General features: G+C 47.8%; 1 long non-coding RNA gene across 1 annotated transcript; it reads left to right on the forward strand.

Annotated features, from left to right (window-relative positions):
- The first annotated feature begins 6,798 nt into the window (after positions 1-6,798).
- Positions 6,799-13,848, forward strand: LOC309526668. Its single transcript, XR_014216814.1, has 3 exons — positions 6,799-7,021; positions 7,913-7,993; positions 12,552-13,848. It is a non-coding gene; the product is annotated as an uncharacterized lncRNA (long non-coding RNA).
- The last annotated feature ends 236 nt before the right edge of the window (positions 13,849-14,084 follow it).

The following is a 14,084-nucleotide window of genomic DNA, read 5'->3' on the forward strand; positions in this document are numbered from 1 at the left end:
TCTGTGCTTTCAGATTGTTCTGTTTTATCTGTGTAAGAGCTGCCTTGAGCCCTGGCCTGGGAAAAAGGCGGAATAATAATAATAATTATAGTATCATATAATATAATATCATATAATATAATAATATAATATAATAATAAATGCATGTCTGAGCCATGGCAAGCAGAATCATAGAGACCCAAAGGCCCAAGATCATAGCAAACACACATGGAGCACAAAGCAGCACTCTATAGCCACATATAGCTCGGAGTTGTGTAATGGTCTTTCATTTTCACTTAAAACGGGATGGGAATCTGTGGCTCTCCAGAAGGTCTTGGACTAAAACTCCCCCCCAAAACCCCCAGCAATGGTCAGAGGTAGCAGGAGTTGCAGCCCAACTACATCTGGGGGGGGGGAGTGCACGGGTAAAGGGACCCCTGACCATTAGGTCCAGTCGTGACTGACTCTGGGGTTGCGGCGCTCATCTCGCTTTATTGGCCGAGGGAGCTGGTGTACAGCTTCCTGGTCACATGGCCAGTATGACTAAGCCGCTTCTGGCGAACCAGAGCAGCGCACGGAAACTCCGTTTACCTTCCCACCAGAGCGGTACCTATTTATCTACTTGCACTTTGACGTGCTTTCGAACTGCTAGGTTGGCAGGAGAGAGGCAAGATACCTATTCCCTAACTCTCACTTCTCTTAAATACATTCCCTCTTGTTCATTTTCATATTGCGCAGGCCCTCTGCGCCCTCCAAATCCAACGCCTCAACTAAAAGTCTGAAAAGCAAGGAGCTCCCCACTGCTATAAGATTCCCCAGGCCTCAATTGCGCTTCCCCCAACAGCCTAGCCTTCTGCTTGGCTGGCAGCCTAATATAAACTTTAGGTCAACTTCAGTTTTGGACATTTTGCTGGCAGCCAGTGAAGGCATGATGTGATAGGACCACTTATTTGCCACAGCTCAATGTGTTGCTGCAAAAGTGCCTTATCAGATTTTGACCCAAACGTTCATTCTCTTGGCCGTAGAATTTGGATCTTTGGACAGATTTGTGCCCCATTCAGCCAACCCAGCAGCTCTTTACCAGAGCTGCTCAGTCCACTCCTCTGTTCAGTAGGTTTCTGCCTGGTTCTCTTAACACAGAGATTAATTCATTGAAATGTATGCACATTCAGTGCTCCCTATTGCCTTAGCATTGCAACTGAGTATTTAATTAAAGGCAGCCAAGTGGGTTCCCTGGACTTCCCCTGAGGGCTTTCGCTTTACTGGCAAGAAAATGTCTAGTAACTCAGAGCTTTACCTCACTGACCCTGCCTGGTGGAGTGTATTTTGGTCCCCAGCCTAGAACGCTGTGTGGATTATTTCTCCAGACCTGGTTCCAGGATTTTTGAGTGCCCCCAAAAGCTTGGTGGGGCACATAATAGCCCTGCTGGATCCGACCAATGGCCCACCTAGTCCAACATCCTGGGAAGCCCCACCCCAGAAGGAGCGTAACAGCTCTTCACACACCTGTGATTTTCAGCAACTTGTATTCAGAGTTGCCTCTGACAGTGAGGCTGAACATCGCCATCATGGCTAGTACCTGTTACACGGTATATTTTGCCAAGTAGAAGGCTGGATGAAGTTTAAGCAATGACATCCTCAAATAAGATAAATGGCTCAGGACCGCAATACCTCAAGGACTGCCTCTTTCCATGTAAACCTACCCAGACCCTGAGATCACCTTCTGAGGCCCTTCTTTGTGTGCTTCCTCCTCAAGAGGTCCGGAGGGTGGCAACACGAGAACGGGGCCTTCTCTGCAGTGGCTCCCCATCTGTGGAATGCTCTCCCCAGGGAAGTTTGTCTGGCACCTTCATTATACACCTTTAGGCACCAGGCAAAAATGTTCCTTTTTAACCAGGCCTTTGGTTGATCTGATTCACATCCTATGCCCTTTTAAAATGTGTCTCCCCCCCCCCTCAGGTGGGGCTATTGTGTTGTTGTTTTTATTTTTATGATGTATTTTGTGGTTTTATATCTTGAATTTATTCTGTGAACCAACCTGGGACCCCCAGGTATAGGGGAGTATATAAATTCTATAATAATAATATGAATAAGAGAAGTAATGTAGCTCAGCAGGAGAGCTAAATGAGCATGCCTATTTCAGACCCTAAGTGTCCCTATTTTCCAGGGACAGTCCCGGATTTACAGAAGCCATCCCAGTTTCTGATTTGATCCTGTAATGTCCCGGTTTTCCTTTGGACGTCCCTATTTTGATCGGAGAAATGTTGGAGGGTATGGATAGGAAGTCCCAGTTTTCATCTGAGAAATGCTGGAGGGTATGTTATTTAAGGATGCCGTTACAGTTTCTGATATTTTCCACTAAGAGGAATCTCAGGTAGCCGAGAAAAGACACTCACCAAGATGAGGGAGAGCTGCCATCGCCCCACACAGCAGGCAGGACAAGACAGACCTTAGGACCACCCCTACCATTAGGCAGTGGGGCCAACTCAGGAAGCTGATTTAGGGTGCAATAAAATGGTTGCCGCGTATTAGTTATTAAAGAAGTGCTTGTGGGAGTATGGTACAGCTTGACTTGGGGGTGCAGTGGTACCTCGGATTACAGACGCTTCAGGTTACAGACACTTCAGGTTACAAACTCCACTAACCCAGAAATAGTAACTTGGGTTAAGAACTTTGCTTCAGGGTGAGAACAGAAAGTGCTTGGCAGTGCAGTGGCATTGGAAGGCCCCATTAGCTAAAGTGGTGTCTCAGGTCAAGAACAGTTCAGGTTAAGAATGGACCTCCAGAATGAATTAAGTTCTTAACCTGAGGTACCACTGTACTGTGTTTGCTGTGCTATCCAAGGCCTCAAAATGTTTTGGACCAGCACTATAGCTCACTATTGTATAGGACATCTCTCTCTCAGATCAGGCATGGGTGGCAGGGAGAGATGGCACAGTGGATCTAGCTTCCCAGCAGTGACGTTAAAGGGTAAAGGGACCCCTGACCATCAGGTCCAATCGTGGCCGACTCTGGGGTTGCAGCACTCATCTCGCTTTATTGGCCGAGGGAGCCGGCGTACAGCTTCCGGGTCATGTGGCCAACATGACTAAGCTGCTTCTGGCGAACCAGAGCAGCGCACGGAAACGCTGTTTACCTTCCTGCCGGAGCGGTACCTATTTATCTACTTGCACTTTGACGTGCTTTCAAACTGCTAGGTTGGCAGGAGCAGGGACCGAGCAACGGGAGCTCACCCTGTCGCGGGGATTTGAACCGCCGACCTTCTGATCGGCAAGTCCAAGGCTCTGTGGTTTAACCCACAGCACCACCCGCGTTCCAGCAGTGACATTACTGCTGTGGAATTGGACAGTGAGGAGAAGGGGCAACAAGGAAGTTGGGGTGCATCAACAGAGGACCACAGGTACTTTATCTCAGTTCTAAAATGACAGCCCGACGTCTCAAAGAGTCAGGAATGTAGTTCAGATGATGTTGGGGCTGTGCATCTGTGTCCAAAATGAAATAATTTCGCAGTCTATGAAGGGGCTGGGTGGAGAGGACTCATTCCTGCTCCACGCTTATGAGGTATGAGGACCCACTCCTTTAAGCCCCCTGCTTGTCCCTTCCCCAAACTTTTCCAGATGTTGCAGCTTTTCTTCCCCCCATCTCCTCTCTCCTTGTCACATCTGCAAGTGGTTTGAACTGCAGAGAAGATCTGTGTGGAGTGGTGAGTTGGCACCAAACTTTCCCCCTTGCTCCCGCCCCCCCCCCCCGCCCCGCTCCATTCCCTGGCGCACGGATGAGTCCAAAAAGTTAAGAAAACCCTGGCATTGCAGGGAAGCTGGCCCACATCTCCGTGCTGCGGGTCAGCACATGGCTGATTAAGCTGTATCAGCGCAGGCAAGTTTCTCCCAACTCGCTTTTTCCTTCCTCGCCTGCTTCCTTCTAATCTAGGTGCTTCAATGTCTGTCAAGTCTCCATGGCTGGATCCTGACAAGCAAAGAGCTTGGCTATGCAAGTGGCACCCAAGCCTGGGTATAGAGCGGGCAAGGCATAATATTCCCTCTCGGGTCAAATTGAAGTTCAGCCTAAGAGACAGCAGTCATTTTTCCTGCCAATAGCTGAAAAAGGGCTTGGAAGGGAAAAGGTTCCTGCTCACTTACACTTTTGCCTCTATTGAAACTTGTTGGGCAGGTTTCCGTATTGTTTCAAAAACCTGCCCAATCTGTTTGGCCAGAGGTAGCAGAGGGTCAAAATGAAATAAGTATGTGTACACACCACGGGAAGCCAGGGTTCTTGTCAAAACACTTTCAACCCTCTAAATGTGATTTTGTCTCCAGAGAAGTGTATCAAAAGGCACTTCTGGAAATGGATTATCTGATTAGATCGTTAAAATAGCTTTCCCCCCAGATTTTGTTAACACGGTTCACACATGTGCAGAAACATAATGAGTCAGGCTTATAAGCCCTTTCAGAAACTTGTGAAAATGCCATAAGGGTAATTCTGAAGGTATCTGAATTCCTGCTTCAGTATGAACATGGGAAACAATCCTTGAAAAAGCAGGCCCGGCCCTATCATTAGGCATTGTGTGGCAATTGCTTAGCTTAGCTGGCAGTGCAGCAGATTTACTTTCAAACTCCTAGTAGATATCCACTCAATGTCTCTAATTGTTTGGAGAAGCGTGTCTCTCCTCACTACAGTTGTTTTTTGTTTTTGTTTTTTAGCAAATACCAGTGAACACATGGTGAGCATGGTGGAACATATGGTGACCTTATTCTGGGATGCTTATCAAAACTCCAGGCCACTGAGGCTGAGATCGCATTGATAGATTGGTCTTCCATAGAAGAAGTGGGAGATATGACCCGTTGGACTGGTGTATCTGGTCTCCCTGCTTGTCCCTCTTTGACCAGAAAGTAGGTAACGGCTGAATCTCAGCCCTCTCATTGCAACTTCAAGACTCTCCATGGACATGATTCCTGCACCGAACCCTCCTGTTGCATTAGGCCTGCCATGTACAACATGGGGAAAGGATCTTCCCAGTGGTAGCTAGTCTGGAAAAGACTTGGCCGGCAGTGTTGGCTGCAGGTTTTTGTGGGGCTTCAGGGCAAGATGCCCTTTGTAGGCATCCCTCCTCCCCAGCACTGGCTACTTCCTATGACACCCCGATGGAAAGGGCAGGCAAGCGACCATGTGGTGGCAGACGTTGCCTCTTCTCACTTGCTTTTCTTGCTTGAACGCTGTTATGTACTGAGTTGAATAGGATTCAGAATGCAGCAGTCTGATTGGTCCTAGAACAATAGGATTCAGAATGCAGCAGTCTGATTGGTCCTGCAACAATAGGATTCAGAATGCAGCAATTTGATTGGTCCTAGAAAAATAGGATTCAGAATGCAGCAGTCTGATTGGTCCTAGAACAATAGGGTCCAGAATGCAGCAGTCTGATTGGTCCACAGGAGCCACCCAATCCAGCTCCAGGTGGAAGTGAATCCGCAAGCTGATTGGCCTACAGGTGAATCCTGGAATTAGCCAATCACTTGGGGCCCATTGTGTAAATAAAGTATATAAAGCAGACATTCTGGGGGAACGTCCATTCCTCCTCACCACTATGAGCTGAAGAAAGAGCATGAAATCCACTCTTGACTCCGAGCGGATTTCAAACACACTCTTTGGACCAGAGGCCAGCAGGTGGCAGTGGTGAGAGGAGCAGTGGCAGGCACAGGGAGTGCCAGCAGTGCACCCTTGGCTATGCATGGGCTTTGACAGGTGCCCATCAATGCTGGTTGCTGAGCCTAACTTTGGTGGCCAAAAGGACTTGCAAGGCTCATGCTGAGGGTATTTTCACTGTGTGTTGGGGGGACGGGACAAAGGAGGATGTTCCAGAGAGAAGAGTAAGATGCAGGAAGCATTCAAAAGAGGCTATTTTGGAGTTTTATCGAGGACAAGTGTGATAATCTCCTTCTTTGCAAGCTGATCTCTTTGGAGACTGTCGCAGAATCTGATGCTGACTTTTCCCTGGTTGGGCGAGAACCTGGCAAGCAGCCTCAAAAAGCACTCTGGGTTTCAAAAGTTGGCCTGAACCAGATAGCTGCTTCCACCACCACCCCTGTTCCTGATGTGTGGTGTGATGTGGAGATTTATATGCTAATCCATCACACACAACGTAAAAGCCAGGAGTAGATTGTTCCCCCCCTACATAATCTCTCTGCTGGGAACCTGCCTTTATGGCTCCTTAGGCCGATATTGGACGATAGATCTCCATCGAGCCGACAGGCCTTTCCAAGCCGCAGGCCATGGGCCCGGCTAATGAAATCACAAGCTGGCACAATGACTTCAAATGTGCCTGAAATAAATTCGATTTGGAAAAATGAAGAAAGTCTGAAGTGAGCTGTTTATAGAAGGGGTCTGAGCAAAGTGGGCTGGCTTCTGGGAATGATCTAATCCAGTTAGAGCTGTGGAGGTGGCTCTGATGTGTTTGGAGAGGACAGGCATCTTGGCTTAAAGTTACAATTGGATGGCGTATGGACAGGCAAGTTCAGTTCACGGGTGCCCGTCTCATCTCAGGACTAACCAATTTTTCTGCCCGGTTTGAAACAGGTTACCTAAAGGCTCATTTGGATGATCAACAGTGATCGTCTTATAATTTGGACCAACAACTAACATTATTTTTGAAAGGTTACTTATCATACATGTAAATTTTACGCAGGAGGCCAGAGTGACAAGCAGTCCTCAAATTTCCACCTGAAAGCTACCACCTGCAGACCAGAACCACACAAGGTGGATGGGGGAGCCACTCTAACGCTTCATCTCTATGGTGCTCTACCCTGTTCCCAAGGCAACTGTTTGTGACCGGCAGAGGAGACTGGTCCATTATGACAAAGGAGGGACTGCCCCACCAACCTCAACCTGCCCTCAGCCAGCCCACATAGGACAATCTACAATGGACAGACACCAAAGACCATCACTTCTTCCCTTGCCCTTCTGTACTAATCTGTCTCTGCTAATGTACCCAGAACCAACACACGTAAGACTGCTGCAGTTCAGGGATGGAGGATGCCGTTTCTACAAAGTACCGTACTTTTCGCTCTATAACACGCACCAGACCATAACACGCACGTAGTTTTTAGAGGAGGAAAACAAGAAAAAAAATATTCTAAACGAAATAGTGGATATATGATTTTTGCGGTTCATGCTGTGGCCACAGACATGTGATCTGACAGTGAGTTTGGAGTAGCCCAATGCAAAAATCCTGAGGATCCATGTGGATCCATGCTTTGTAACCACGGAGGAGGAAAGGAAGGGGAACCATGGACTGGGGAACTCACGACTGCAGCAGATCCCCCCTGCCACCCGCAGGCATTCGCTCCATAACACGCACAGACATTTTCCCTTACTTTCTAGGAGGAAAAAAGTGAGTGTTATGGTGCAAAAAAAAACGGTATATTTTTGACATCATTGTTATGTGTCTGGCAGCCTTTCCCTTCCTTCTGAAAGGACTTCCTCAGCCCAATTCACTCTATTGAAACCTACAAATGGCACTCTGGCGTAGAGTTGTGGAAAGTAGAAGCTTAAGAATGCGGACTCCCCTATTTTCCAGGGACAGTCCCAGATTAACAGAAGCCATCCCGGTTTTTTATTTGATCACGGAATGTCCCGCTTTTCCTTAGTACGTCCCTCTTATCACAGAAATGTTGGAGGGTATGGAGTTACGCGACCCACGAGCCGAGGAGACAAGTAACTTCGCGATCTTAAGAAGACATCCAAAGGCAGCCCTGTATAGCGAAGGGTTTTTTTTTTTTTTAAGTGTTTAATGTTTTATTATGTTTTATATATGTTGGAAGCTGCCCAGAGTGCCTGGGGCAACCCAGTTAGATGGGTGAGGTTATAATAAGACATCCCTATTTTCATCGGAGAAATGTTGGGGAGAGCTAATGAACTAAAATAAATAATTTCTACCAAGACAAACTCCACATTGACTGGATAGCCAAAGAGGAAGCTGTCTCCCTCCAACACACACCTCAAGTCAACATTACTCCACTAGGTATCAAATCTATCTTTCTCTCATCATCTCCCCCTGTCCCACTTCACTGGTGGAGGCAGGGAGTCCAAGGCCTCAGGCCACATCTGTAATATGAAACCCATCTCCCTTTGTGTTGATTGTTGATTGGGTCAGGCCCCTCCAATGACCTCGGCCCTGTCAGGACTGCAAGACTAACAAATATAAACAGATGGAGTTTCTGCAGGTGGCAGCATCCCCCTGGGATCGCCCAGGTAATCCTATTACCCATTCATTACCTGGGAGGCTCCCGGCAATGGACCCAGCTTGCTGCAATATCTGCTGCTATTAAAAATAAAAAAAGACGAATCAGTCCCCACCACCCACCCCTCCTTTGCCATGAAGCTCTTCTGCTCAGTCTAACAAGAGTCAGCAAACCTTTTCAGCAGGGGGCCGGTCCACTGTCCCTCAGACCTTGTGGGGGGCCGGACTATATTTTGAAGGGGGAAAAATGAACGAATTCCTAGGCCCCACAAATAACCCAGAGATGCCTTTCAAATAAAAGGACACATTCCACTCATGTAAAAACACGCTGATTCCTGGACTGTTCGCGGGTTGGATTTAGAAGGCAATTGGGCCGGATCCGGCCCCTGGGCCTTAGTTTGCCTACCCATGAACAAGAGTTTGGGGGAAAGAGAGGGAGGTGGAGCAGCTCTAAGGAAACCTTTGCTCAGAGGGAGATGTGCCAGTAAAAAGTAGCAGGCCATCCCATCCGCTCTACCAAGAGACTAAATGGAGGCTGGAATACCACACTGCTTGTGGCTCACTACCCTGACCAGTGAGAAGTTCTAGGGCCAGGATGACCTGTGCTTGGTGTACGGATGAGTGAATCTGTCAATTTCATTTTCTCTCAGTTTCTCATATTTCCCATTTTAACTTCCGTTCTCTACATTTCCATATCAGTTTGACATTTTTGTTTAAAGTACTCAAGAGCATTTTTGTGCAAATTTATACTAATACACACATGCCTGTACGCAATTTTGCCTACTGTACTGTACATATTTTTTGAAAATGCACACATTTCTGTACACTTGGCTAGAGAATGGCATTTCAAAATACAGAGATGGGCTTATTATGAGGGATGGCCAAGCTTTATATTTTGCATATTGTTTCAGAAAGGGAACATTAGGTAGCTGTGGTCCTATTTTCCTAGAAAAAGAGGTGCCGTAACTCACCATGTGCACCTTACTGATTCTCTTATACAGTGGTACCTCAAGTTAAGTACTTAATTCGTTCCAGAGGTCCGTACTTAATCTGAAACTGTTCTTAACCTGAAGCACCACTTTAGTTAATGGGGCCTCCTGCTGCCGCCGCGCCGCCAGAGCACAATTTCTGTTCTCATCCTGAAGCAAAGTTCTTAACCTGAAGCACTGTTTCCGGGTTAGCGGAGTCTGTAACCTGAAGCGTATGTAACCCGAGGTACCACTGTAATGACAAAGGTGCCCCTCTGAGAGGTGCCCAAACTGAGTCATGGCTGAAAAAAAAGCCCTGGATAACCTCATTATTAAGTGCAAATTGAATAGAATTTCTCCTCCATCCTAAGTTTGGCTTTCTTTGGAGTTGAGAGAGAGAGAAGGATAGGGAGTACTCTGGAGACAACAGCGCTTTTGCAATATTTGCTTTGTGTACGTATAAAATAGGAGAGCATAAGTGGAGGCAAATATGAGCACGGTAATTAACCTGTTGTCCCACTTCAGATTCCTTAGCAATACCTGCACCCAGAAGGTAATTTCAGCCATGTGTCCATGGCTGGGGTTGATTTAATGAACAAAAAAATATGCAGGTAAACTGAAATAACTTTCTTCCCCACAGTCTGTATCCCTGGGCATTTCTCTTTCAGCTGGGCTCATTTTTTGATATTGGAACCCAAATAAATTGGAGTTTGGGGGCAGGAGAAGCATTTGATTGTAGGGGAGTGATCTGTCAGAGCAGAAGTCACCAGCCTTTAGGGGCCAGCGGGCATATTTGGAATTTGAGACAGTGGAGATGTACCATAATACAAAATGTCTGCTGTAGGCAGGGGCATAGCATGGGTTGCCACTGCCCGGGGTGGACTGAGCAGCAGTCAGTCCCTTTGCTGTCCAGCATCTAATCAAGGGAGTCTCTTCTGGCAAACTAGCTCCAACTTAAGGTACCCCTGCCCGAACGGGCCAGTCTTGACAGACTCTGGGGTTTTTGCGCCCATCTCACTAAAGAGGCCGGGGGCCAGCGCTGTCCGGAGACACTTCCGGGTCACGTGGCCAGCGTGACAAAGCTGCATCTGGCGAGCCACCGCAGCACACGGAACGCCGTTTACCTTCCCGCTGGTAAGCGGTACCTATTTATCTACTTGCACCCGGGGGTGCTTTCGAACTGCTAGGTTGGCAGGCGCTGGGATCGAGCAGCGGGAGCGCACCCCGGCGCAGGGATTCGAACCACCGACCTTTCGATCGGCAAGCCCTAGGCGCTGAGGCTTTTACCCACAGCGCCACCCGGGTCCCCAGCTCCAACTTAGGAGCAGACATAAGGCAGAGAAACGTGAAGCCAGGAACGCCACTATGCTGCCTCGCCCTTCTGCCTTGCAATGAGGCGCTCTGGGCAACGCAGGTAGCTCCAGAAGTGCTTTCCCACCACCCTACCCCTCCCTCCCTCCTTCTCTGCCAACCCAGGGGCAGGGTGCGGGTGGGCGTCCCTTCACCATCCACAAGGAGAAAGAAGGTGCCCCCACCAGGTTGCACCCCCTCAGAAATTTGAGCCCAGGGCCATGGCCCCCTGCCTCCCCCCTCCATGCTATGTGTTATGTACTGAAGTTCTCACCCTGGGCCAGCAGGGGGATACTGTAGATAGTTTTCACTCAGGTCCGCATATGCAAATAAGGAATTGAAAGTGACTTTCAGTGATTGGCTAGTTGCAGAAAGTGGTTACTGTTGCTTTGTAGTTGAGCTCCATACAGTGGTACCTCGGGTTAAGTACTTAATTCATTCTGGAGGTCCGTTCTTAACCTGAAACTGTTCTTAACCTGAAGCACCACTTTAGCTAATGGGGCTTCCTGCTGCCGCCACGCTGCCGGAGCACGATTTCTGTTCTCATCCTGAAGCAAAGTTCTTAACCCGAGGTACTATTTCTGGGTTAGCGGAGTCTGTAACCTGAAGCGTATGTAACCTGAAGCGTCTGTAACCCAAGGAACCACTGTATAAGCTGGTTGGCTGAAACCTTCAGTTCAGTTCTGTTCTGGCCTATGAATAAACAAGAGCTGTCTGAAGAATCGCTGTGTCGTCTGATATGTTCACCTACAACTTAACAGTATGCCACTGGCTGTAGGAGCCTGTAGCAAGGCCAAGCCGGTACAAACATGAGTTGAGCAGGATGAGTCTCTCATGCACTGTGGAATTTTCAGGAGATACTTACTGATATTTATTGACTGCCAACAAAGGTCCGTATAGTAAAAGCTATGGTTTCCCCAGTAGTGATGTATGGAAGTGAGAGCTGGACCATAAAGAAGGCTGATCGCCAAAGAATTGATGCTTTTGAATTATGATGCTGGAGGAGATTCTTGAGAGTCCCATGGACTGCAAGAAGATCAAACCTCTCCATTCTTAAGGAGCCCTGAGTGCTCACTGGAAGGACAGATTGTGAAGCTGAGACTCCAATACTTTGGCCACCTCATGAGAAGAGAAGACTCCCTGGAAAAGACCTTGATGTTGGGAAAGATGGAGGGCACAAGGAGAAGGGGACGACAGAGGATGAGATGGTTGGACAGTGTTCTCGAAGCTACCAGCATGAGTTTGACCAAACTGCAGGAGGCAGTGGAAGACAGGAGTGCCTGGCGTGCTCTGGTCCATGCAGTCACGAAGAGTCGGACACGACTAAACGACTAAACAACAACATCATTTACTGATACCTTCTGTGTACACCAAAGAAGGTGCTGGTGGGCACAGTGTTGGCAGACGGAGGAGTGTTCAGCAATCCTGTAGCTCTTACAATTGAAGGCCTTTTCCCCATTAATATATGATTGGACAGAGTTGGCTTGGGATCATAGGAAAGCACCTTATAACAGGTGAGATTAGTTATCCACCAAGCCCAATATTGTCTACTCTGACTGGCAATTGTTCTCTCTAGGGCTTCAGGAGGAATTGTTTCCCCACCCCACCCACTGCCACATGACCTTCCGCTTGGTTTTTTCCTCTTTTAGCTGGAGACACCAGGGATTGTTCAAGTGACTTTCTGTATAAAAACATGTGCTCCACTGCTTTGCTAGAATCCCTCCCCATGGTCAACAAGCTATAGGTTAAAATAAATGGGTCTACCGCCATCACAGCTAGTTTCATCTTGAGGCTGAGATAATAACGGCTTGCCTTAAAGACCACCCAGTGTGTTCATGGCAGAGACTCGAACCAGGGACTTTGCTGGCTTGCAACTCATGGGCTTCGGCGGCGAGCTGACCTCCACCGCCACCACCCCTCCTGTGATATTCTTGCCTGCGGGATTGAGCGGGGAGATGTGGGAGAGAGAAGGGTAAACCTTGAGGTAAAAAGCATAAACCTCTCTGCTTTCCTTCCACCAGCTGAGGAATCCCAAAGTGAGCCTCACTCGAGCCTGCTGCTGCATCCTAATTGGAAATCTGCAGGGCAGCTGAATTCTTCTTAACCCTCAAAGTATGCAAAAACATTGTGCCTTCTGTAGCTTAACATTTGCAAAATGAGCACGGAAGATGCCTATGAATTAACTTGTGCACTGGTCCTCTGAAGTCTCCAGGTATGAAGCCACCATTGGGGGGTCCGATGAATGCCCAAGTAGATGGACCATTAGATCTCCTGTGGCATTCCCCCCCCTTTTCTCATGTGAAGCTAAGAAGGAGTTATCTTTGCCCGGATGCCAGTCTCTGTGGCCTCTTTGCAACGCCCACTTCGCCTGAAGGGGAAACTGTGGTCAGATTTCAACGTCACAAGTATTTGTGAGCGTCAAAGGACCATTGCAAGAGACAATGCAGCCAAACAGATGCTGCAAGCGTCCCTGTCCTAAGCTGCCCCTTTTTTGGGGGGGGGGAGGGGGGCAATGGATGCTCGGTGCCCCCTTGTGGTAGGTAAAAGGACTGTGCCAATTCATCGTGGAACCTTCTGGACTCTGGCAGACCTCCTAGTTTATTCTGGCTTCTTAAACTTCTAGTCTGGGCTGCATGGAAAGTTTTCCAAAATTCCTGGCTTGGAGTCTGTAATTGGAAGGGATTCCAGAACGCTCTAACAGAGATTCGAAACCTCTTCGCCGGGTTCAGCTACCTCTTTACAGCGATAGTTACTGCGCTCGGGCACATTTAGACTAGGAGTAATCATATTTTAATATGTAATAGTCATTTATCACTCATCTTATTCCAAACACTTGGGGCTAGCCAGAATAGATTTCAAACTTAATGTAAAGTATCCAGTTAAAATTCCATTAAATCAGCAAAATATGCTGATAACAGATGCTGCACTCTAGCACTTTAAAGAGAAAGAGAGATTGAGAGGGAGGGAGAGGGAGACAAACTGGGAACACTCCTTGTTCAAATCTCCCCTGAGCTATAAGCTCTGTGGATTGCCTTAGGCAAACTAATATCTCCACCTGCCCCATGGGGGTAATAATCCTTCTCAAACTTACAGGAATGACCTCACTCTTTTTATTCATATTTATTTTATAATATAATAATTGTATACTGCTTTTCAACCGGAACGGTTCACAAAGCAGTTCAGAAAAGCAGATTTATATTGTGACGATCCATTGCTCTCATTTGGATGGGTCCCACAAAGAATATTCGGGCTCTGGAGAAGATACTTTCTGAATCTTGTTATCCTGCTGACCTAAGAGAATCCCTGAGAATAAACAAATTGTGAGCCTCTCTGTTCAGCCATCTGTCTTCAGAGTATGGGTGCTTTCAATAGCAGCAAGGAAATGTGGGCTGGTGTCAAACTGTCATGGCTCCTAGCTTTCCTTGAGTTCAGAGGTGTGATGGCAAGGCAGGTTCTGGGGAAGGGCGTAGGCAGAAGTTGTGCTGGTCCTGAGAGTTAACCGTGCGGCGAGGTCTGAGTCCAGTCCGAGGTCGAGGGTGTGGTATGGAGGCTGT

Source organism: Podarcis vaucheri, assembly GCF_965113315.1.
Source record: "Podarcis vaucheri genome assembly, chromosome: 2".
NCBI lineage: Eukaryota > Metazoa > Chordata > Lepidosauria > Squamata > Lacertidae > Podarcis > Podarcis vaucheri.